Genomic DNA, 24700 nt, shown 5'->3' on the forward strand with positions numbered 1-24700 from the left:
CCCTTTAGATCCACCACAAGGGATGCAAACCGCTTCTATGTGACTTTCACCGATGATTATAGCATATATGGGTATATCTACTTAATCAAGCACAAGTCAGAAACCTTTGAAAAGTTCAAAGAGTTTAAGCAAGAAGTGGAGAATCAGCTGGGCAGGAAAATTAAGATGCTCTGTTCTGATCGAGGTGGTGAATACCTTAGTCTTGAATTCCACAACAACCTCAAGGAATGCAAAATTGTTTCGTAATTGACGCCACCTAGGACACCACAGTTGAATGGTGTGGTCGATAGGCATAATCGAACCTTGTTGGACATGGTTTGTTCCATGACGAGTCGTACTTCGTTACCTATCTCATTTTGGGGGTATGCCTTAGAGACTGCCTTAGAGACTTACAAAGAAGGTTTCCAAAACACCTCACGAGATGTGGACAGGGAAAGCTCCCTCGTTGGCACATATCAAGGTCTGGGGTTTTCGTAAGACAAGCGACTCATGAAAAGATCGAACCTCGCAGTGAGCAGTGTATTTTCATCGGCTACCCGTAGAAGTCCTTTGGATATCTCTTATATAGACTGAGTGACAATGTTGTCTTCGTTGCAAGGAGAGGGGTTTTCCGAGAGCAATAACTCATAAGCCAAGGCAAATTGATCTTGAAGAGCTTCAAGAATAAAGAGATGAAGGAACCTCTAACACTAGCGCTCAACCCGAGGAGGAAACTCCGGTTGAACCAATTGACAAGTCCTTACCTCTTAGACGTTCCAGTAGAGTTAGTGTCCCACCTGTGTTGTATGGTTTTCATATAACAAGTGAGGATGATACGTTAATTAGTGATAGTACACTATTAAATTTGGATGAACCTATCAGCTACAAGTAAGCCATGACAGGCCCAGAGTCTGCAAAGTAGAAAGAGGGTATGGACAGCGAGATTCAGTACATGTATGACAACCAAGTTTGGAATTTGGTTGACAATGTACCGGGTCGTTAGACGGTTGGGTGCAAGTGGATCATCAAGAAGAAGACCGACTTGGATGGGAAAGTACACACTTATAAAGAGCGATTGGTTGCGAATGGCTTTACTCAAACTCCCATAGTTGACTATGATGAGACCTTCTCGCCAGTTGCGAAGATAAAGTCTATTAGGGTTATGCTAGCCATAGTTGCGCTTCATGATTATGAAATATGGAAGATGGATGTCAAAACCGCTTTCCTTAATGAGAAGTTGGCTGACGATGTTTACTGTTGGATTTGATGTCTAAGCCCATAACTATTATTGATATGTATTCGACCCGAGAGTAGCATGGTCCATTTGGGTTGCACTTCACCGGGACAATTTGTATGGATAGCCTTTTGAGAATAGTATAATTATGATTTATTAATATATTATCATATTATTTTATTAGTATTGATCAATAATTAATTTAGTGATCAAAAGGAACTAATTGCATATGGACTCTTATATATATATATATATATATATATATATATATATATATATATATATATAGTATGGGCCAAGTTCATTTAGGTTGGGATAAGCTTGCACGGATAGTCCATGGAGTTTTTAACCCATGGATCCTATGGAAATGAAAGGTCATGGGTATTAGGGTTTACATGGATGAAACCCTAATCCTCCATACTATATAAATAGGTGTTTGGCACATGAAATAGCACTAGTGTGTAAGGATACAAGAGTGGGCCAATTTCTACTGTGCTTACTATTCTCTCAAGATTTCCAAGGTGGTTTTGGTGATTTGTGATTCCACTTGAGGCTTCCACACTATTGGGGCTAAGCTCTTAAAGTTCAATACTTCAAGCTTCATCAAAAGGTATGTCATCAAACTAGGCTTTTGTAGTATAGTTGCTTCATATTATGCTAGTTAGGATGAAACCTTGCAATACTTAATATTTGCATGTATAATAGAGAAAACATAGATCCAAAGTTTATAGGGTTGCATGTACACCATAGGAGTGTTAGAATGCTCAAAGCCCGTCATTTGTATCAGATCCTAGGCTTGTTTTCAATTATACTTGATGTTACTTGCTAGAAAAATCCTTTTTTTGAAATCTACCAGTTCACCACGAGGTGGCAAAATTTACCACACGGTAGTGACTGTTCAGTGAAAAACGATCAGTTTTTTGGCCTGTTTTGGATTAGAATCATTACCACAAAGTGTTTTTATTCATAAAACATGATTTTGATGTTATAGTAATGTTTATTCTCATCCAAATAAATGATAATTGTCAAAGTTTCAAGACTTTTTTTAGTTTATGTGATTAGCTAAGTTCATGAAAATTGTTGATATGAATTATCTTATTCTTATGAGTTGATTTACATTAATAGAAAAATTATGTAATAATATGTTTTCAATCCAAATTGATCTAAAAAATGTTCATAATATGTGTTTTTGTAACTTTTCTTCAAGTTATATGAAAAGTCACATTTATGATTATTAAAACTCATAAGATTTCCATAAGTTATGAAAATGAGGAGTCTCACTTTTTTAAATGTTTTAAAGTCTTCCATAACTTGTCCTCAAGTTATGGATATTGAAGAGTTTTATATTAAAACTACTTTCAACTCATAACTTATGGAATTGAATAGTTTTTGAATTGTTCAAAACTTGCCCTCAAGTTTTTGAATTTGTAAAGTCTTACACACACATTAATTCCAAACCCTAGAGTTTTAAAAGTTGAAATTCAACCCTTATACTTTATAGTATTATAAGTTAATAATACATATATATATATATATATATATATATATATATATATATATATATATATATATATGTGTGTGTGTGTGTGTGTGTGTGTGTGTGTGTGTGTAAGATCAATTCAGACTTACTGTTAGTAGGCCTCATTCACGAAGCCGGTCTATAAGGGGGGTATACGGTTACTGCCTATAAAATGGCAGTTTATTGGGTGTCCACTCTCACCCACCGCTTCCTTGACTGGTGGAGGGTCGTTAGCCGAATGGGAATGACTATAATTTTCATTATAAGTATAATGATAAACATAAAGTAACTAAGCCTTTTATAAATTCCCAATCTTAGTTACTTTAGGAAAATGTGAATTTGGTGTTAACCCATGAAATTACACTTTACACTTTGCTTAAGTCGTTAGTGGAGCGTGTGTGGTTAACCGGCACACTAACCTGGATTTAACAAGGTAGGCAAAGGGTAACTTAATGTTTATCATAGGATCAGTGGAGCGCATGTGGTTAACTGACACATCGCTAAAGTGATAAATATTAAGGGTACCAAGTCTATTTGCATGGTTATTTACACCTTGTTTTGTGATCCTCGGCATCCCAGTGACAAAACTTGAGAGCGCACAATCAAGATTGAAACATGCCATTGAAAATTTCAATGAATCTCAAAAGATCTAGGAGTTTCAAATCCAATTAAAACCTAATAAATTATTTCGTTTTTCATGGTGGAAATTGGTGAATCGTCATTCGCCTAGCTTCAAATATTCAATAACTTGGATTACGGCATCCCTCTTCCAAGTTATAAAATATTGTGTTGGGTCCTAGCCTTAGTATTTCATATTGGGTATTATATTAAGGACCTTAAATCAACTAATTTGAATTTCTCCCATAGTAGATGTCTGGTTCAGACAACTATGATCTTCCCAAATCTCTTGGAACAAGCTTTCCTAATGAAGATGATGTCCCAGAAATCATTCTTCACTTCCTCCACCTCCTCCAAATATTCTCCCTAACCCACAAGTTCAAGGTCACTCAAGCCCTATTGGCAAGCAAGGTCATTGTATGCTCACATATTGGAGATGAAGTCACATATTGCCAGCCGGGATCACTTCCTAAGTCGCATAGTGAGTTCTTTAAGGACTACTATGTAACAAACTATGACATGACCCTTAATGATCTTATCTATTTGCTTGGTGTTGCTGAATCAGCAATGATTTAGAGCACTGGTAAAGCAAATTAGATTAGAAAACCAACTTCCCAAAATACCATGGACATTGACAATGGTAACATTCAATATCCAGAAAAGCTTTCTCTTCCCAATGGAAAGGGATCAGCCATAGTCAACTCGGTTGACCAAATGGTAAAGAGAAAGGCTAAGTCTGAGATAGTCTTGTGTACCATTCCCAATGGGTCCATATGTTTCTATTGCCAAAGGAAGGGGCATTGGTTACGAAGCTGCCCTATTTACCTGAAAGTTCACTAGGATGGTAAAAGCCAAAGTTCAACTCTAATTCGGGTAAAGTCAACTATCTAACTCTATTAAGTTCCTATTTGAGATTCTTATACATGATGTGACTAGGTCACATGTTGATGTTTTAAAAATCAAAGAAAATAGGAAGCTTAAATGAAGAATATGATGATTCTGATCGCGAAGATGGATTTCGATCGCATGATTCGGTGATCAGAATTTTGAGATGTTGCTTAAGAGTTATGATATTTTACTTAGGAATAGATAAAAACAAGTTTTCATATACATTTGCATTGTAAAGATAAGTTTTCCACAAGTTTTTAAAATAAAAGAAAAAAAAATAATTTTATTTATTTTAAAATGATTTGTGAATTTTTTTTATATGATTCCATTGATAGCAATATTGGAAAATGGATTTGATTCTTTCATTTGTGGTAATGTCTAAATTTACCAAATAAGGAAATATTCTCATCACCAAAGTTTTCAATTGGACCGAAACTTGGAATCATGCAAGTTGTATACTATGATGAATGAAAATTTTCATCTTTGGAAAATTAAGACTAATTCCTTGTTCACATGTATATGTGAGTCAAGTAAAGGACTAAGGGATCGAGTGCACATTCTTGTGCACTGGTCAAGTCCACCACAAAAGATCAATATTATTATTTGTCATGATTTACTAAAATTTGGTAAATATGGTTATACTTACAAGTTTAAGTATAATTCTGAAAACATTAGAAAAGTTTCGATGTATGGCAGAACGAATGAGAACAATCAAATTAGGCATAAAGATAGAAGTTTCTCAAATCTAAAAAGATGGGAGAGTAGTTTAGTATCATGTTTTGTGATCATCTTGATGATTAAGAAACCATTTCACAATTGGTCCTCGAAGGACATCTTAGTGCATTCCTATGGCTAAGAAGATGTATCAAGAATTGTTGAAATGGTTAAATCAAGAAGATGAGTCATACTTAGTTCCAAAAGAATTCTTAGAGTCATACTCCAAGATTGTAACTTGAGTGACATATCTTAAAGAAAGGTTTATAACACTTGTTAAATGTAAGAGTAAAAGGTGTCCTACTCTTGTACATTTGAAATTGGTAAGTTGTGATGTTTTGGATAAAACAAAGACCTACTAAGGTCAACTGTGTGAAGTGTTTGTATTGATAACGAATCTTCACTATCTCTTGAATAATTGGCAAGACAGTCTTATATGTCAAGAGTACAGTGGGATTCTTAAAGATTTTGAAAAAACTCCAAGATCTAATCAAGAATAAAAACATGTGGTTTATCACTAGCACACAACGTGAGGTTTATAACCTATCGTGTTGACATATTCCTATTTCTGTGCGCCATTCCAGTTAAAGTTGGCTTTGCATATGAGTTATGAGAGTTCTCAATTGGTTGCAACAACTTGGAAGCAATGGCAGGCCCATGTGCTGCCAGGTGGCAAGAAGTTAAGACTGCACAAGTTCAATCCATATGATTTTGGATTTGTCACTAACCTTGTCTTGAGATTATGGTTTTGACAAATTCACATGGATAGGAACACATACACCATAAAATCTAAGTGTCATAAGGTTTCTCTCTGATTCATGAAAATGACGGTGAGGAAACACTTTCACCAAGCCTATTTTAAGTAGATAGAAATTGTGATATTTGCATTCTCAAAGTCGTTAGTAGAGCATGTGTGGTTAAACGGAACACTAAAATGGACTTGTGAGAAATGGCAAAGGTCTAAACAATTGAGATTATGATTACGACATCCCTTTTCAAAGTTCTAAAATTGTTTAGACACACATATGTGCTATCTAAGGAAAGGTGTATGAATTTGATAAAGTTTTATCAAAGCATCACGTATCAGAAATTTGAAGTTTGGTAAGAAAGTCAAAAAGTATTGATTCCAGAAGTCCAGCTGATTTTCTAAGTACATGTCAAAGCTAGTGGGAGCATAAGTGTTATGCTAATAATCATCATGTTAGTGGGAGCATGATAATTATGATAAGTGTTGCAAGTTAGCAATGTTAATTATAGAAAACAAAAGTTTCAATTGTGAAAAATTGTTTTGCTATAATTAAGGGAGAGAAATTATGCTTCATTTCAATTCTAAAAGCTTAGATTTAGATTTTAATCATCTTTAATCAAGGATATATATATATATATATATATATATATATATATATATATATATATATATATATATATATATATATATATATATATATATATTGTGACAACCCGAAATTTATTCTGGTAATGTAACCCACTTCCGTTAATAAAATATATTTTTATTAAAAATTTTCCGTTAACTTTTGAGTTAAGTAAATTCCTTTGGGTTATTGTTGTATTTTTCATATGCGTCTGAAAACAATAAAATCACGTGAAATTCCCTCGAATTCTTTCGGAAAAATTTCTAGTTCACGACTAAGTCGGGTTACAGCCATTTAATCGGGTACAATCTTAAACTCCGTTTGATGTCGGGATTGGGTGGATCCCCACCTGGCTGTGAACTCATCCCTATATAAGGGTTGAGTGGCCTCCATTTGAACCTTTTTCTCACACCTTAGAGCTTTCTCTCTCCACTCTCTTTCTACAACTCGGGATTCGATCTAGAAACGCCCCTTCAAGCTTCACAACTGTAAGTTAACCTTCCTAGCTTGTGGTTTAGCCTAACATACTTTCAAATTCGTGATTCAATCATCCAAAAACCTCAAGAACATGTGTTTACGGTTTGGGAACATCCCAAAACCGTAAACACCCTAAAAGGGGGGGGGGGGGTTTATGCCCCAAAACCCTTCCAAAACCTTTCCAATGCTTGGCTTATGACCTAGAAACTAACATGAATGATCTAAGAACCCCAAAACATGAATTGAAGGGAGGTAAACATGAGTTTACGGTTTGGGGATCTCCCAAAACCGTAAACACCTCTAAAGGGTGTTTAAGTGCGCTTAACACCTTGTATGGCTTATATTTAAGTCTAGAACTTTGCACGCTTAACCTACAACCACCAAAACACATAAAAAATGGACAAACATGAGTTTACGGCCGTAAAATCATGTGTTTACGACTGTAAACTCCCAAGGGAGTGGTCCAAAGACCGTAAACTCCATAAAGGGTCCATTTCAAGACCAAACACTTCCATAACCTTTGATTCAACCCTAGGACCTTTCTTTGTGAAGCATAAGACCTTTGAGCATCCAATAACACCAATCCCATGGGGATATGGTCTTGAAACCGTAAACACCCCTAAGGGCTTACACTTGAAGAGTAAACTCCTTAACGAGGCCGTACACTCCTTAGATGCAACCCGTACCATTCCTAACACTTGAAGTAAAGTGTTTGCTCGCATTAGAGTATATTTACTTGCTTAATTAGTGGGTTAATGACTAGTTAGATACAATTATGTATCACTTCATGTAACCTAGGACCCTCGTGTGTGTTCAAGTCCAAAATTTACACCTAGCGTCCTAACCCGGCACACCCACGTCAGGTGAGTTCATACCCCTACCTTTTCCGAGTTTTCATGTTTTCAGGGGGGGGATACAAGCAAAAGTACAATGGAACTTGTACTCAAAACTTATTATTTCGTATGAAATTTTTACATATTCAGCATGCATTTAACACAGAAAACCGTTTAACCAATCGAATAAGAAATTAACTTGTAGAGTTAGTTTTCAAATCTAAAACAAGGAAACTTGAAAAGTTTATCATAAAATCTTATATTTTATATTTTACAAAGGATTCATGCCAATCATAAAATGGGATTTTCCATATTATTACTTGTAAATTCGATATTCTTAAGATTGGAGACCGTTGGGCTGAAGTTTATTTTGAAGATTGCGTCTTTTGGGCTCGATAGTATAGTTATCTTGTATTTCGGTTTGGGCCTGTCCAACCGAGAGCCTTTTATGTATTGTATATAAGTTTATGCTTGCATGAATATTAGGTTAACGATTTAACGATTTAGAGCTTAACGATAGAATTTCCAGGTTCTTTAATCGTTCTTGTAACCTACCAATCCTCTACAGTTGATGTTCTTAATCGAGCTCTTCTGAGGATTTTGTTTAATCATTCGACTCGTTTGATTCAATCTTGTCTTATTCTTATTATTGCGTTCTTACAGTTTTATATTTACATACTTGTTCAAGATCTAATCGATCTTCATAGATTAAAGGTTATTTTAATTTCATCAATTGGTATCAGAGCGGGAGGCTGTGTAATCGATACACATCTTTTCTGTGAAAAAGATTTCCATTAGGGTTTTTCCGCAATTAATAATATTTAGTGAGCCGTCATCTCATTATTGACGTATCTTGATATTTATTGTTTTGCCCTAATCTGAGTTATTACAAGTCTGATCTTTGAACAGGTTTTTACGATCATAATGGACGAGACGCAGTCAAACCCTATTAATATTTCCAACAGCATCGGTTCGACGACAAAGATTCCAATCTTATACACCCATGACTATGAAGTATGGGCGCATCACTTCAAAGACTACGTGATTGGATCGGAGGATAATGGGTACCTCATATGGGAAGCTATTATCAATGGACCGTTTTCTCATTCTGCAACGTCCAGAATCATTAAGACACAAAAGGAGTACAATGATCTGTTAAAGGACGTGAAGGATATTGCACAAGATGAAAAGGACAAATTCCAGTGCAATATTAAGGCGTTAAGGTTGATCAAATTCGCCCTTCAGTCCGACACATTCAGATTGGTCAGCTCATGCACGACGGCAAAGGAAATTTGGGATAGACTTCGTGAACTGTATTCTACAGACGAGGATCTTGAACATTCTATCCAAACCTTGCTCTTATCTGAATTTGGAGAATTCAGGCAAGGAGCCGAAGAAACGGTGACCCAGACGTTCGATCGCTTCAATCATCTTCTCAGCAAGATGATCAAACACGATATTGAAAGGAAGCTCATCGAACAGAAGGTTACTTTCTTGAATGGACTGAGGTCTGAATGGAGAGCAGTGGTTTCCACAGTCAAAGCCCATGAGCAGTTTAAATCATACTCTTTGGCAAAACTGGTGGGTATTCTCAAGTCCCAAGAGAAGATTGTGCTGCAAGAAAAGAACGTCGTTTCGAGTCTTGGTTGGTTGGCCCTCCTATCTAAAAGTAAAGCTGTGATGGAGGATGAAGACCTCAACTTGGAGGAATATGACCTCACGTCTGAGGATTATGCCATGATGGTGTCCAATCCCAAGAGGTTCATAAAGAAGAGATTCCCCAGCAACAAAAACCGAAACTGGCAGGGGAGTTACAGCTCTGAAAAGGTGATCAATGAACCGAAGGCTGAGGAGCCCAAGAAGGAACCGAAAGTGGATGGCGATTCCGGAGTAAGCTGTTTCTACTGTGGTGGGAAAAACCACTATGCTAAGGACTGTGTTCTTAAGAAGATGGCTGAAAAGGATGATGGAAATGATGAGGAAGCTGTGTTGCAGAAGAGACTGGATGAGTTGAGAAAGAAGAAGTCTACCGCTAACCCTTCTATTAATGCTCTTATTGTGCAGGGTTCGGTTAATGATGATGAGTTTGGTAGCACGGAGGTTTGGTCTACCGACTCAGAAGACGATGAAGTGAGGAAGCCTACCAATGGAAAGGCTTATGTGGCCAAGAAGGAAAGCAGTGGAGGAAGATGCTTCATGGTGACTGACATCTCTCAAATGAGGGGATACAACACCGATGGTGGAAGCGATGGACCGAAGGTGCAGGAGGACATGTGCTTTACGGCCAAACCACTCAGCCAGCAGTTCAATGAGCTCGATGAACTGATAAAGAAGGTACAATCTGTTTTTATTTCATCTAAAGTACCACCATCCTCATATGAGAAAGAACTAAAAAACGTTAATACAAGAATTTCTCATCTAGATAGTAGCTTAACTCAAACTTAAGTCACCAATTCTAACCTAACTGATCAATTAAGCAGGGTGGCGTCGAAGAGTGAGGAGCGGAGAATGTGGATCGAGTTAAAGGAGTCGGAATTAGTTAAAGTTAAAGATGAAAACATTTATTTACAAAGAGACAATTTAAAATTGTTAAAACAGCGGAATGTTTTTTGTTTAATTGCTAAAGGTTTATATTCTAATATTACTCAGCTTCACTTGGATTGTGAGATAGGCCAAAAGATCTATCGCATGATTTTGCCCTTCCTAGAGTTCAAGGAGGATGAAATCGATGTCGAAGCCTACAATTGTGAGAGTGTGATATCGTCTGATGATGTCAATCCGACCTACATGTATGGACTGGACAAAATTGAGTCCTTCATTAAATCCAAGGACCACAAGGACATGCTCAAAAACCTTTTGGATGAAAATGATAGACTTAAACTAAGAACCGAAACTATACAAAAATTTGACTCTTTAAACGCCAACGTAAGCTCAAGAAACAAAATTGATGTTGAAAATGCATCTGAGCTTGACGAGGACGAAAACATGAGTGAAATTTCTGTAGAGGACACGGTTGACTGCTCAGAATTTGTTAAAAGCGAACCTGAAAACCACAAGAATCTTATTTCTGAAAATTCAGTGGAGTTCGCTCGATTGTCCCAACAAAAGTCCCCGATATTAGTTGAGAAAGCAGTTGTGTATCAAAAGGTCAGGACCACTCCGAATCAAGTATACAAGGTGACTGGAGTAACCGAACATCAAACTGCTGAACTCACAGCTATTGTAAACGAGGACAATGTTGATGGCTGCGATGAGTTCTTCTGGGAAGCTCCAATAGATAATGCAAACGAAACCGTTGGCTTATCTGAAAGAACCTCCTGGATGAGTAAAGGAAGATACATACCTGAACCCTTGAATAAGCCTGATAATTTCGATGAGCCAAGCACCAGTGGTACGAAAGATATTCCTCAGGAGGATGGAAGATCAGCAAAAGAAGACGATTCCTCAGCTCAAAGTGAAACTCCTTCAGACATTCCCTCTACTCCCTCAGCTCAAAGTGGAACTTCTTCAGACATTCCCTATGCTCCCTCGGCTCACAGCAAAACTCCTACAGTTCAAAAGGAACCAGCCAAGGAGAAACCAAAAACGAAAGCGAATGTTCATCATCAACAAAATATCTAAATCCCTTGGTTTCTCAAAATTTTTCAAAACCGAAACCTACCGAAGGTTCGGGTTCAGTTTTTCAAAATTTTCCTAAACCGAAACCAACCGAAGTTCGGGTTCGGTTCTTCAAAATTTTCTATAACCGAAACAAACCGAACGTTCGGGTTCGGTTTAGGGTTTCCAAAGTTTTTTTTAAGTCTTATTTATTTATTTTTTTTTTACTCATTTTTTTATTTTTCTTATTTTTATTATTTTTATTCTTACTTAATTTTTTTTAAGTTTTATTATTATTGCTCTCAAAAACTCCAAAAATATTATTTTACTTTCTTGTGTGTTCGTTCGTTTATGGGGATATCATTGCTGAATTACTTAAGTGTCCCTAGAAGCATGCTGTTGTATGTGTCCCAAGCCTCATAAGATTTTGAATAATAGCCTTCATGACCTGGTATACACAAACCTTGTCTTCCCAATGAGGCTAACATATTTATTCTCATTGTGAGCTACCTCACTCTTTTCTTACATGAGTTAAGAGTTTCCTGCTTGGTCCTTATTTCGCAGCAGAGGTACTATATCTTCTTACACCATCTCCATAACTCTTCTCCATTACATTCGTTTCATTAACGTAACCCTTGAGATTCTCAGAAATTACCACTGAGGTTTATGGTTACACAACATCTGTGTTTATGATCTTAGTTTCGTGTCACTACGAGCTGAGTGAAACCCTAAATTCAACACCTAATGAATTGACGGTGAACAATTAATTTGCTCAAGTTTTCACCAAAGAATTGACGAAAGTACCTTCATAAAATCTCAAATTTTCTTATGCGTGATTCCTATGAAATTGTTACACACCATAACATTTCTTCCCAAGGGATCCAATTTTTAAATTTTTATCTGAGATTTTATATTAATCCAAACAATTACAAAATAAATTCCTACCTACTTGTTCAACAGACTACACTGGTCTCACAAGTACTTTGTTCACTTTCTTTCTTATATCAAGAACAGAATTGATGAATCAAAGCGAAAGCCACCCCTATTTAGCCTAATTAAAAGAAGCCTTTCAACATTTATTAATAAGTGTTTGATCGTAATTCAACGGGAATCCACACCAACACTTTAAGGTCTCTCTTGACTTTGAAGGAAGAGATTCGTGCCCGGGATCATCAGTTTCGTGTCATTATTGACATCACAGAATATCCTTAAAAGAGTTGCTTTATTTCTTTTTCTTTTACACTCTTTGCACGAAAATCTTTGATTTTCCCAAATTCCGTTGCTAATTATTTATAGGCTGTATTATTACTCGGTGGTTAAATATGAAGTTGTGGTTAAAAACAATCCACCAAAACACAAGGCAGTCCACAAGGCTTGAAATCCGCACAAGACTTCCGTTGCTAATTATTTATAGACTGCCCTATCGCAGGTCTATGCGACTACTTACTATGACAAGGCCGTCGACCGGGTGTTTTTCGAACTAGCAGAACACAAGACTTCCGTTTCACGCCAATGGTTCTGCACCATGCTGGGGTTTGCCGTTGATCCTTCAAGAGTCCATCCGGAGACGATTCCGGTTGGGATGTTGTTTAGCATGTTTTACAACATAGGATACACAGAGGTTCTCACCTCTATCGCCAAGTTTAAAAAGTCTTGCCTGCCGCCACAGTGGAATGGCCTATTTACAGTCCTTTTCAAGGGCTTGTCGGAGAGGAGCTCAGGATCTGACGGTGCAAGTCGTCTCTTCCTGTCAATTATGTACGGGGTCTACAACGGGATAAACCTGGACTACGGGTGGGTCCTATGGTAACAGCTCATCCAGAGCCTCTCTTCATCATCACGACACTCTGAGGTGTCGTTGGCCCGGTTCTGGATCTTGATTACAAGATGGGCCATGGACAAGTTTGATGTTCCTACTGCTGACGGTGCATCGATGTCTTCTATTGGTACGTTCCATACCAAGAAGATCATCGTCTCTGATGCATCGAAATTTTCTTTCATTGGCTCCATCCCGGAGACAATGTATGGCGGCGTGCCATCTGACAGCAGGTTGATTCGGACAATCAAGGAGTTTAGGCCAACTGGTCCTAGGGAACTGACACCGGATATGCTCAAGTCGATTCACGATGCAGACAAACCGACCAACAGGGGCAAAAAGGCTGAAAAAGGGAAGCAAGCGTCCAAAGCTCCAAAGGGACCTTCTCCCAAAAAGAGGAAACAACCGAAGGCTGCACAGTCCCCAAAGCCGAAGAGGAGGAAGACGCAACAGAAGTGAAAGCTTGTAATTCCCTCTTCTTCAAGTAACTCTGAGGGTGAAAGTTCGGATTCTGAAGGCTCTCAAGGAGACGAATCTCCTCAACGAGGCAACACACCACCTCGGTCCCCTACCCCAGATATGGAACTTCATAATTCTCCAGTTCCTTCACCGCCACCAACTCTTCCTACTTCCATTCCCACCATAAACCCCACTATTCCTCCAACCTCTTTCCCTATACCACCACCCATTTTCACCACTGTAACCGAAACACCACCAGTTACCGAAACCACTCCCGTAACCAAACCACCACAAACCGAAACCCAAACTCAACCACCACCCGAAGCTACCCCACCACACACTCAAACTCAACATACCCCAACCACAACACCCCCAGCTTCACCACCCCCTCCATCTCCAGAAAATGCCTCTAATGGAGATGACACTTATCTTGGTGGGGAAAACATGAACTTTGATTCGGTCTACTATAGTCCGTTTCAAGTTCAGAGTGATGAGGAGGATGATGCTCCAGTGACAAAGAAGCATCTCAAAGAGCTTCATGAGAAGGTTGATCTACTTCTCGCCTCATCTTCCAACCAGTAGTCCTCTCTCTCTGAAGCTGCCCTTCAGAAAATCATTGATGCCTTCTCCAGGGCTCAACATGATTCGGTAGCCTCAGCAACTGCTGCGATTGATGCCTCCACCAGAGCCTGTGAGGCAGCGACCGAAAAAGTCGATAAACTATTCTCCGACGCTTCTGTCCTGCTGAAGTCCTTGCAGGAAAGCGCTGACGCCACCAAGACAACTTTGGAACCGATTGTTCAACAATTGGCCAAGTTCGTCTCAACGGAGTTGACTTCGTTCGCTACCCTATGCCAAAACCTAAGCGACGACAACTCGGCACTTCGTGCCTCCATCGATGCGCGCCTCGCTAAGTTACAAGAGGATCTCGCAGCCGAGAATTCTTTGATGGACGTTCTGGCGAGAAAAACAACCGCCCTCAAGGTCAAGAGCACGGAACTTTCCAAATCACAACAACAACTGGAAGCTCTTCGATCCGAAAGGGAGGTGATCAAAACGTGTGTTTCGGATGTCCACGCAGCATTGTCTAACATCCTGGAAGCACACGATCCCATTCTTAACCATTCGGTGAGGCGTACCGTCGCTGAAAAGCTCTCTCCGGCCATGGACCTTCTCAGCAAAATCGAAGGCCTACCGAGTTTCGTGTCCATTCCGAAACAAGGGGGAGATAAGCAAACCGGATCGAAACCACCTCCTTCCTCCAAAGCTACTCACACAACCGAACCACCTCAGACTGGTCGTGCTTCGGGTTCGGGTGTGAAGAACAAGGGCAAAAACATAGCTGAGGAAGAAGATGAAGATGAAGATGAAGACTGGGAGACCATTGCTGACATGTTAAAACGAAAGAACAGTCGCAATGCTGACGATGATGCCAGTCGTGTGGCGCGAGAGGCTGAAGAAGCCGAACGCAAGCAAAAGGAAGCCCACGATCTCCTTGAGAGCCGAAAGACTCTCTTCCCTGCCTGGACTAGGGAACATTTAATTAAAGAGGCCATAGAGACTCCCAGCATATTATGGCTCGAGCCGGTTATCTCGTTCGACTGCAACAACACTGTCGATTCGCAGTTTGATATGCCGCTGACTCGAAAGGCGTTCATCTTCCACGCCTTCTCTAACATATTTGAAGTCCCACATCCGAACGATGAGCTTGACAGGGAGCTCATTGACTTCTATCTGGCGGCTGCTCGTCCTCAACACCTTACATGGAGCGCTCAAAAGATTGTAAACGTTCGGGTGCTGAAACCTTATGCCGTGGGGAGATTCACAAACGTTAAGTTCAAGCTCATTCGAGGATCTGCAAGAACTGCTCATCTTATCTCCCTGACGGATCTACCGAACCTAAATCCTCATGATTGGATTGTCCTGTATAATATCCTTTTGACTGATGAAGCCGAATATGGTCCCATTATAGACCATGTCAAAAGGATGTTAGTCTGCTACATCATGGAGGTTGCCCTAATGGATCAGGAGGTCGCCACAGTCTTCAAGAAGAAACCGAAGATAGCTCCTGTGGGATCGGCCAGTGATCTCAACCAAATGAAAATGGGCAAGATCGACCCGAGATGCAACTCGGTTATGTTCACTAGAGCCGAAGGACAGAAATGTCTCTTCGCTTTAGCTGACAAACACCTTTACACCACAGCTTGTTTGGAGCATGTGCTATCGATTATCAAACGGTGTAAAGAGAACTCGGCTGATGACATCAAGTACTTCAACGACATGATCAGTTGGTACATCCGGTTTAGACAGACCATTCTCTCCATCACCAAATGTCTGTTTAGCACCGTGAAGAAGAAGGTACCTGCTTCAACTGCTGGCCCAAGTAACAAGTGAATGTCTCGCTCCAAATTGACGCAAAGGGGGAGATTGTTTGGCTGAAGTTTATTTTGAAGATTGCGTCTTTTGCGCTCGATAGTATAGTTATCTTGTATTCCGGTTTGGGCCTGTCTAACCGAGAGCCTTTTATGTATTGTATATAAGTTTATGCTTGCATGAATATTAGGTTAACGCTTTAACGATTTAGAGCTTAACGATAGAATTTCCAGGTTCTTTAATCATTCTTGTAACCTACCAATCCTCTACAGTTGATGTTCTTAATCGAGCTCTTCTGAGGATTTTGTTTAATCATTCAACTCGTTTGATTCAATCTTGTCTTATTCTTATTATTGCGTTCTTACAGTTTTATATTTACATACTTGTTCAAGATCTAATCGATCTTCATAGATTAAAGGTTATTTTAATTTCATCAGAGACTGTCCTTGGTAACACTTCCCCGGATTCGAGAGTGTAGGACTAACCCTGTAACCAGAATCTCCTGGAGGGAGAATGTGACTTTTGTGTATAGATCTATATGGGACTGACTACCCTGCACCTTGCTGCTAGCTACAGTGGGACCGGCGGGTCTACAGGTGACGAAGTCATAAAATGATACTGGCTTTGTTACGAGCCATATCTAGTTTATTGTATGGTTATAGAACTCGCAAACTTAGATAATGGAGATTTAATTTCAGTAATAATGAACCTAGTGAACTAGCCTCAAAGTAATAACTGTTTTGATTACTAGAGGGTATCAGTAATACCCTTAGGAATTGGTTCACCACCTACTTATTAGTTTTATATATGTGTTAAAACTAATGTACTTTATCAAGATTAACCTACCTTTCAAGGAAACTTCGCCTAACTAAAAAAGTATGGTAGATACTTGTGCACTTCATTTCGGATCAATAACCAACCATTAACTTTTAAGGAAAATATAGGTTTTTCCTTCGATAACTTAACTTTTCATAAACAGGTTGTTTAAAAAATGGATAACCAGACTTCTTTTATAAGAAAATATGGGATTTTCTTGGGAAACAACTTTTCATAAAATCAAAGGAACATTTTCTTTCAGTAGAAACCAACCGCTTATGAACTCACCAACTTTATGCTGATATTTTAAAACTGCTTGTATTCTCAGGTTCTCGTTAGACAGGTATCCCGCTTACTTTTGGAGAAAACGGAGTATATATAGAAGTCTCGTCTTTACTTTTGTTTATACCGATGTATTTAATCTATGTATTACTTTGCTTTCAAATAAATGTAAATATTCTTATGTAATGTAATGGTTGTCTTTACTATGCTTACTATGTACAATGGTTGTGATACTTTACATGACGTCTCCGCCCCCATACGTTTTCGTCGTTGTTTTCCTGAAGGTTCGGGGGTGTGACAAATTGGTATCAGAGCTTTTGTTTACATTGAACTAAGTATACCGAACCTTACATGGTATATAACTATAAACATTAAGGGGCCGAAGCGCTCTGAACTAAAAGTATACTTTAAAATACAAGTATTTTACAAAAAGTATACAAGAATACCTAAATATCATAAACAGCAACCATGAGTAGAACAAAACAGAAGTAATTGGCTGTTGGGCACTGCGGTTAAACCTAGGCAGTTATGTAGTCGTGTCTACGGTTAATATAGCCTGATCAACTATATTCATTCGAGACACAGCCAACATGTGCTTGGGAGTGACTGTGATGTACAACAGGCCTAAAACTTACCAAATATCCAAACAACAAGTCATCGTCGCAACAAAACATAAAATACTATAGGAGTATTTTTCTATAACCAAATTCGTTGTAAAGATCCTCATCCCAATGTTGCTACTTATTCCCTTTAGCGATAATTCTCTTGCATTGGTAGTTTTCCTATCTAGTATTGCATAGTAGAACACCTCATCTGTCATAATGAGATATCTCTTGCTTCATATCTCTTGATTCAACCCAGAGGACTTACCATCCCCTCCTTCCTGATCATTTTAGATTGAGATGCCTCCAAAGAGAAGACCCAGCTCAAAGAACAGCAATCCTCCACCACCACCTCCTCCTCAATTCGACCCTGTCATGTTTCAGGCAGCTGTTACCGCCGCAGTGGCAGCTGCAATGTCACAGTTGAACCCCGGCAGATCTGGCGGGCCAGGAGGTGGCACCCATCCTCAAAATCAGGAAGGTGGTCAGGGACACTAGAAGGAGTTTGGTAAAGGTAAAAAGAAATTCTGGAACAAGCAAAAGGATCAGAGTTCGCAAGAGCCCTCAAAGAAACAGAAAACTATGGCAGTCCACGCTGCTACTACCCCTGTCGCTACTCTCGTCACTCAGGCACCTACCAGTAGATATGCTGGTATCCTTCCTCGGTGCGACAATTGTAACTACCTCCATAATCTCGGCCCATGTCGTGAACTGTCCTGCTCCAACTGTGGTAAAAAGGGGCATACGATTCGATTCTGCAGAGCACCAGCCCAACCAACCAATCAAGCTTTTGGAGCAGGTATCGGTCAAACCTGCTATGGTTATGTTCAGGTCGGGCATTACAAGCAAAACTGCCCCAAAGCAACAACAACCAACAACACTGGGAGAGTTCTAACTACGGGGAAAGAAGAAACAGTCGCCGATCCCACCGTTGTCACGGGTACGTTCCTTCTCGACAACTCTTATGCATGTATCCTTTTCGATTCTGGTGCGGAACGAAGTTTTGTTAGCCATTCATTCAAACATCTTCTTAAAGATAATCCTCAACCATTAACCGAAACGTTAACCATCAAGATGGCTAACGGCGAGAAAGAGAACGCTAACGATGTATTCATAGGTTGCACTCTTACCCTAAACGACCATTCCTTTCCCATCGACATTATTCCGGTGTACATAAAGAGCTTTGATATTATCATTGGCATGGATTGGTTGAGTCCCAATCATGCTGATATCCTTTGTTACGAAAAAGCTATCCGTCTCAATCTTCCTTCTAGCCAGACCCTCATGATCTACGGTGATAAACTTAGTTCCAATCTTCACATCATTTCATGCATCAAAGCTCAAAAGCTGCTGCGAAAGGAGTGCCATGCATTCCTAGCTCATGTAATTAACGAGAAACAGGAAGTTAAAGACCTCGAGAGCATCCCCGTAGTTTACAACTTTTCTGATGTCTTTCCCGAAGATCTCCCGGGAATTCCTCCCGAACGCCAAGTCGAGTTTCGTATCGACCTAATTCCTGGAGCTACCCCCGTAGCCAAGTCTCCATATCGCTTAGTGCCAGCAGAAATGCAGGAGTTATCTAGTCAGCTTAATGAGCTTCTCAACAAAGGGTTCATCAGACCGAGTTCCTCACCCTAGGGAGCCCCTGTGTTATTTGTGAAGAAGAAAGATGGATCCTTTCGGATGTGTATAGACTACCGTGAGCTGAACAAGCTGACCGTTAAAAATTGTTATCCTCTTCTTCGAATAGATGACCTCCTCGATCAACTTCAGGGAGCCAGTTACTTCTCGAAAGTAGACCTTAGATCGGGGTACCATCAGCTACGAGTTCATGAGAGTGATGTTTCCAAGACAACATTCAGGACTCGATATGGTCACTACGAGTTTGTAGTGATGCCCTTTGGTCTAACCAACGCACCGACAGTGTTCATGGACCTGATGAACCGGGTGTGTTGTCCTTTTCTTGACAAGTTCATTATTGTGTTCATTGACGATATACTCGTCTATTTCAGAAGCGAGGAAGATCACAAACAACACTTTAGATTAGTGATGGAAACCCTAATAACGGAGAAGTTGTATGCGAAATTCTCCAAGTGCGAATTCCTGATTCGGAAGGTAACTTTCCTAGGTCATGTAGTAAGCAAGGAAGGCATACACGTGGACCCTTCCAAAATCAAGGCGATAGAGAATTGGTCGGCACCAAAGACACCCACATAAATCCGTCAATTCTTGGGTCTTGTCGGCTATTATCGTAGATTCATCCAGAATTTTTATAGAATTGCCAAACCCTTAACTACTCTGACACAGAAAGGTGTACCCTTTTCTTGGAGTGAAACGCAATACGTTGTATTCCAAACGTTGAAGCGAGCCTTGGTGTAGCGCACCTGTCCTGTCCTTGCCCGAAGGGACGGAGGACTTCGTTGTCTACTGCGATGCGTCCAATCAGGGCTTAAGCTGTGTGCTCAAGCAGCGAGGAAAAGTTATAGCTTATGCCTCGAGACAGCTGAAGGCACACGAAATCAACTATACAACTCACGACCTGGAGTTGGGAGCAGTGGTCTTCACACTGAAGATTTGGAGACATTACCTTTATGGGACCAAGTGCACGATCTTCACGGACCATAAAAGCCTACAACACATCTTCGATCAGGAAGACTTAAACATGAGACAACGGCGATGGGTAGAGCTGCTCAGTGACTATGAGTGCGAAATCCGCTACCATCCCAGCAAGGCCAATGTGGTGGCAGATGCCCATAGCCGGAAGAAAAGCTCACGCAACAAGGCAAAGACGCTGAAAATGACCATCCATTCCCACTTATCTGCACAAATCTGAAAGGCTCAGTTGGAAGCCCTAAAACCAGAGAACGTGTTGACTGAAGCCTTGAGGGGAATGGATAAAAATCTTGAGATCAGAAGTGACGGAGTCTATTGTTTCATGGACCGGATCTGGACCCCAAAGTTCGGCGGTTTCAGGGAGATTGTCATGAATCGAAGCTCACAAGACCAGATACTCTGTTCACCTAGGTTCGGATAAGATGTACCTGGATCTCAAGAAACTATACTGGTGGCCAAACATGAAAGCCGAAATGGCTACCTTCGTGGGATTATCTCTGACTTATGCCAAGGTGAAGGTCGAATATCAGAAGCCCTCAGGTCTACTCCAGCAGCCCGAGATACCTGAGTGGAAATGGAAGATGATTAATATGGATTTCATTACCAAATTAACCAAATCTCCGAGTAGGTACGATACCGTTTGGGTAATTGTCGATTGATTGACAAAATCCGCTCACTTCCTACCGATCAAAGAAACATTCAAGATGGAAAGACTCATGCGAATCTACATTCAAGAGATAGTTCGACTGCACGGTGTACCTGTGTCTATTATCTCCGATCGAGATAGCAGGTTTACCTCAAGATTTGGCAGTCCCATCAGAAAGCTCTTGGATCTAAGTTGGATATGAGTACAGCTTATCATCCTCAGAATGATGGACAGAGTGAGAGAACAATTCAGACAATGGAAGACATGTTGAGAGCATGTGTCATCGATTTCAGAAAGTCGTGGGACGCTCATTTACCCTTGGTTGAGTTCTCATATAACAACAATTACTACACCAGTATCAAGGCTACCCCGTTCGAAGCCCTCTACGGTCGTAAGTGCAGATCCCTTCTGTGTTGGGCCGAGGTAGGGGACACGCAGCTAGCTAAAGGTCGAGTCCCCGATAGTGCTCTCACTGGTCATGAAATCATCCGTGAAACCACCGAAAAGATCATCCAAATCCGAGAACGACTGAAAGCTTAATGAGACAGACAAAAGAGCTACGCCGATAAACGACGAAAACCCTTGGAATTCCAAGTTGGAGATCGTGTCCTGTTGAAGTTCTCGCCCTGGAAAGGCATGATACGCTTTAGAAAGCGCAGGAAATTGAACCCAAGGTACATAGGACCTTTCAAGATCCTTGCTATGATCGGTCCCGTAGCCTACAAACTCCGATTACCTCAAGAGCTTAGCAACATCCACCCTGTCTTCCACGTCTCTAATCTTAAAAAGTGTCTATCTGATGAAACCCTTCTGATCCCTCTTGATGTGATCGAGATCAACGAAAATCTGAACTTTGTGGAAGAACCAATTGAAATCATGGATCGGGAGATCAAACGAACAAAACAAAGCCGCATCCCGATAGTGAAGGTTCCCTAGAATGCCAAGCGGGGACCCGAATTCACTTGGGAGCGTGAAGATTCAATGAAACAAAAATATCCGCATCTTTTTTAGAATCCATGATGTGTATCTTATTTCCAAATTTCGGGACAAAATTTCCTCTAACGGAGGGATGATGTAACAACCCGAAATTTCTTTTGTCAATGTAACCCACTTCCGTTAATAAAATTTATTATTATTAAAAAATTTCCGTTAACTTTTGAGCTAAGTAAATCCCTTTGGGTTATTGCTGTATTTTTCATATGCGTCTGAAAGCAATAAAATCACGTGAAATACCCTAGAATTCTTTCGGAAAAATTTCTAGTTCACAACTAAGTCGGGTTACAATATTAAACTCTGTTTGATGTCGGGATTGTGTGGATCCCCACCTGGCTGTGAACTCAACCCTATATATGGGTTGAGTGGTCTCCATTTGAACCTTTTTCTCACACCTTAGAGCTTTCTCTCTACTCTCTCTCTAGAACTCGGGATTCGATCAAGAAACGCCAATTCAAGCTTCATAATTGTAAGTTAACCTTCCTAGCTTGTGGTTTAGCCTAACATACATGCAAATTCGTGATTCAATCATCCAAACACCTCAAGAACATGTGTTTACGGTTTGGGAACATCCCAAAACCGTAAAGACCCTAAAAGGGGGGGGGGGGGTTATGCTCCAAAACCCTTCCAAAACCTTTCCAATACTTGGCTTATGACCTAGAAACTTACATGAATGATCTAAGAACACTAAAACATGAATTGAAGGGGGTAAACATGAGTTTACAGTTTGGGGATCTCCCAAAACCGTAAACACCTCCAAAGGGTGTTTAAGTGCCCTTAACACCTTGTATGGCTTATATTTGAGTCTAGAACTTTGCATGCTTAACCTACAACCACCAAAACACATAAAAAATGGACAAACATGAGTTTACGGCCGTAAACTCATGTGTTAATGACCGTAAACTCCCAAGGGAGTGTTCATAAAGGGTCCATTTCAAGCCCCAAACACTTCCATAACCTTTGATTCAACCGTAGGACCTTTCTTTGTGAAGCATAAAACCTTTGAGCACCCAATAACACCACTCCCATGAGTTTACGGCTGTAAACTCATGGGGATATGGTCTTGAAACTGTAAACACCCCTAAGGGCATACACCTGAAGAGTAAACTCCTTAACGAGGCCGTACACTCCTTAGATGCAACCCGTACCATTCCTAACACTTGAAATAAAGTGTTTCCTCGCATTAGAGTGTATTTACTTGCTTAATTATTGGTTTAATGACTAACTAGATACAATTATGTATCACTTCATGTTACCTAGGACCCTCGCGTGTGTTCAAGTCCTAAATTGACACCTAGCGTCCTAACCCGGCACACCCACGTCAGGTGAGTTCATACCCCTAACTTTTCCGAGTTTTTCATGTTTTCAGGGGGGAATACAAGAAAAAGTACAATGGAACTTGTACTCAAAACTTATTATTTCGTATGAAATGTTTACATATTCCGCATGCTTTTAACACAAAAAACCGTTTAACCAATCGAATAAGAAATTAACTTGTTGAGTTAGTTTTCAAATCTAAAACAAGGAAACTTGAAAAGTTTATCATAAAATCTTATATTTTATATTTTACAAAGGATTCATGCCAATCATAAAACGGGATTTTCCATATTATTACTTGTAAATTCGATAGTCTTAAGATTGGAGACTGTCCTTGGTAACACTTCCCCGGATTCGAGAGTGTAGGACTAACCCTGCAACCAGAATCTCCTGAAGGGAGAACGTGACTTTTGTGTATAGATCTATACGGGACTGACTACCCCACACCTTGCTGCTAGCTACAGTGGGACCGGCAGGGCTACGGGTGGCAAAGTCATAAAATGATATTGGCCTTGTTACGAGCCATATCTAGTTTATTGTATGGTTATAGAACTCGCAAACTTAGATAATGGAGATTTACTTTCAGTAATAATGAACCTAGTGAACTAACCTCAAAGTAATAACTATTTTGATTACTAGAGGGTATCAGTAATACCCTTAGGAATTGGTTCACCACCTACTTATTAGTTTTATATATGTGTTACAACTAATGTACTTTATCAAGATTAACCTACCTTTCAAGGAAACTTCGCCTAACTAAAAAAGTACGGTAGATACTTGTGCACTTCGTTCCGGATCGATAACCAACCATTAACTTTTAAGGAAAATATAGGTTTTTCCTGGGATAACTTAACTTTTCATAAACAGGTTGTTTAAAAAATGGATAACCAAAATATGGGATTTTCTTGGGAAACAACTTTTCATAAAATCAAAGGAACATTTTTTTTCACCAGAAACCAACCGCTTATGAACTCACCAGCTTTATGCTGATATTTTAAAATTGCTTGTATTATCAGGTTCTCGTTAGACAGGTATCCCACTTACTTTTGGAGAAAACGGAGTATATATAGAAGTCTCGTCTTTACTTTTTTTTTTATACCGATGTATTTAATCTATGTGTTAGTTTTCTTTCAAACAAATGTAAATATTCTTACGTAATGTAATGGTTGTGTTTACTATGCTTACTATGCACAATGGTTGTGATACTATACATGATGTCTCCGCCCCCGGACGTTTCCGCCGTTGTTTTCCTGACGGTTTGGGGGTGTGACATATATATATATATATATATATATATATATATATATATATATATATATATATTTATATATATATATGAATTTTATGTTGGAATGGTTCAACTTAAGGAAATTCTACATATATTGCGTTCTGAAAATTGGATTATTATTGCGGCATCCCTCTTCATAGTCGAATTATGAAAACATGGCAAATAAAAAATATTGTAGCAAAAGACTGGTCTAGAATCATGTCTTTCTGTGAGACATCGTGAATTGTGTCCCATATGCTTCGGGTGTTGGATCGATTGCATGT

The sequence above is a fragment of the Lactuca sativa genome, chromosome 3 (assembly GCF_002870075.4).
Source record: "Lactuca sativa cultivar Salinas chromosome 3, Lsat_Salinas_v11, whole genome shotgun sequence".
In the NCBI taxonomy this organism is placed as follows: Eukaryota; Viridiplantae; Streptophyta; class Magnoliopsida; order Asterales; family Asteraceae; genus Lactuca; species Lactuca sativa.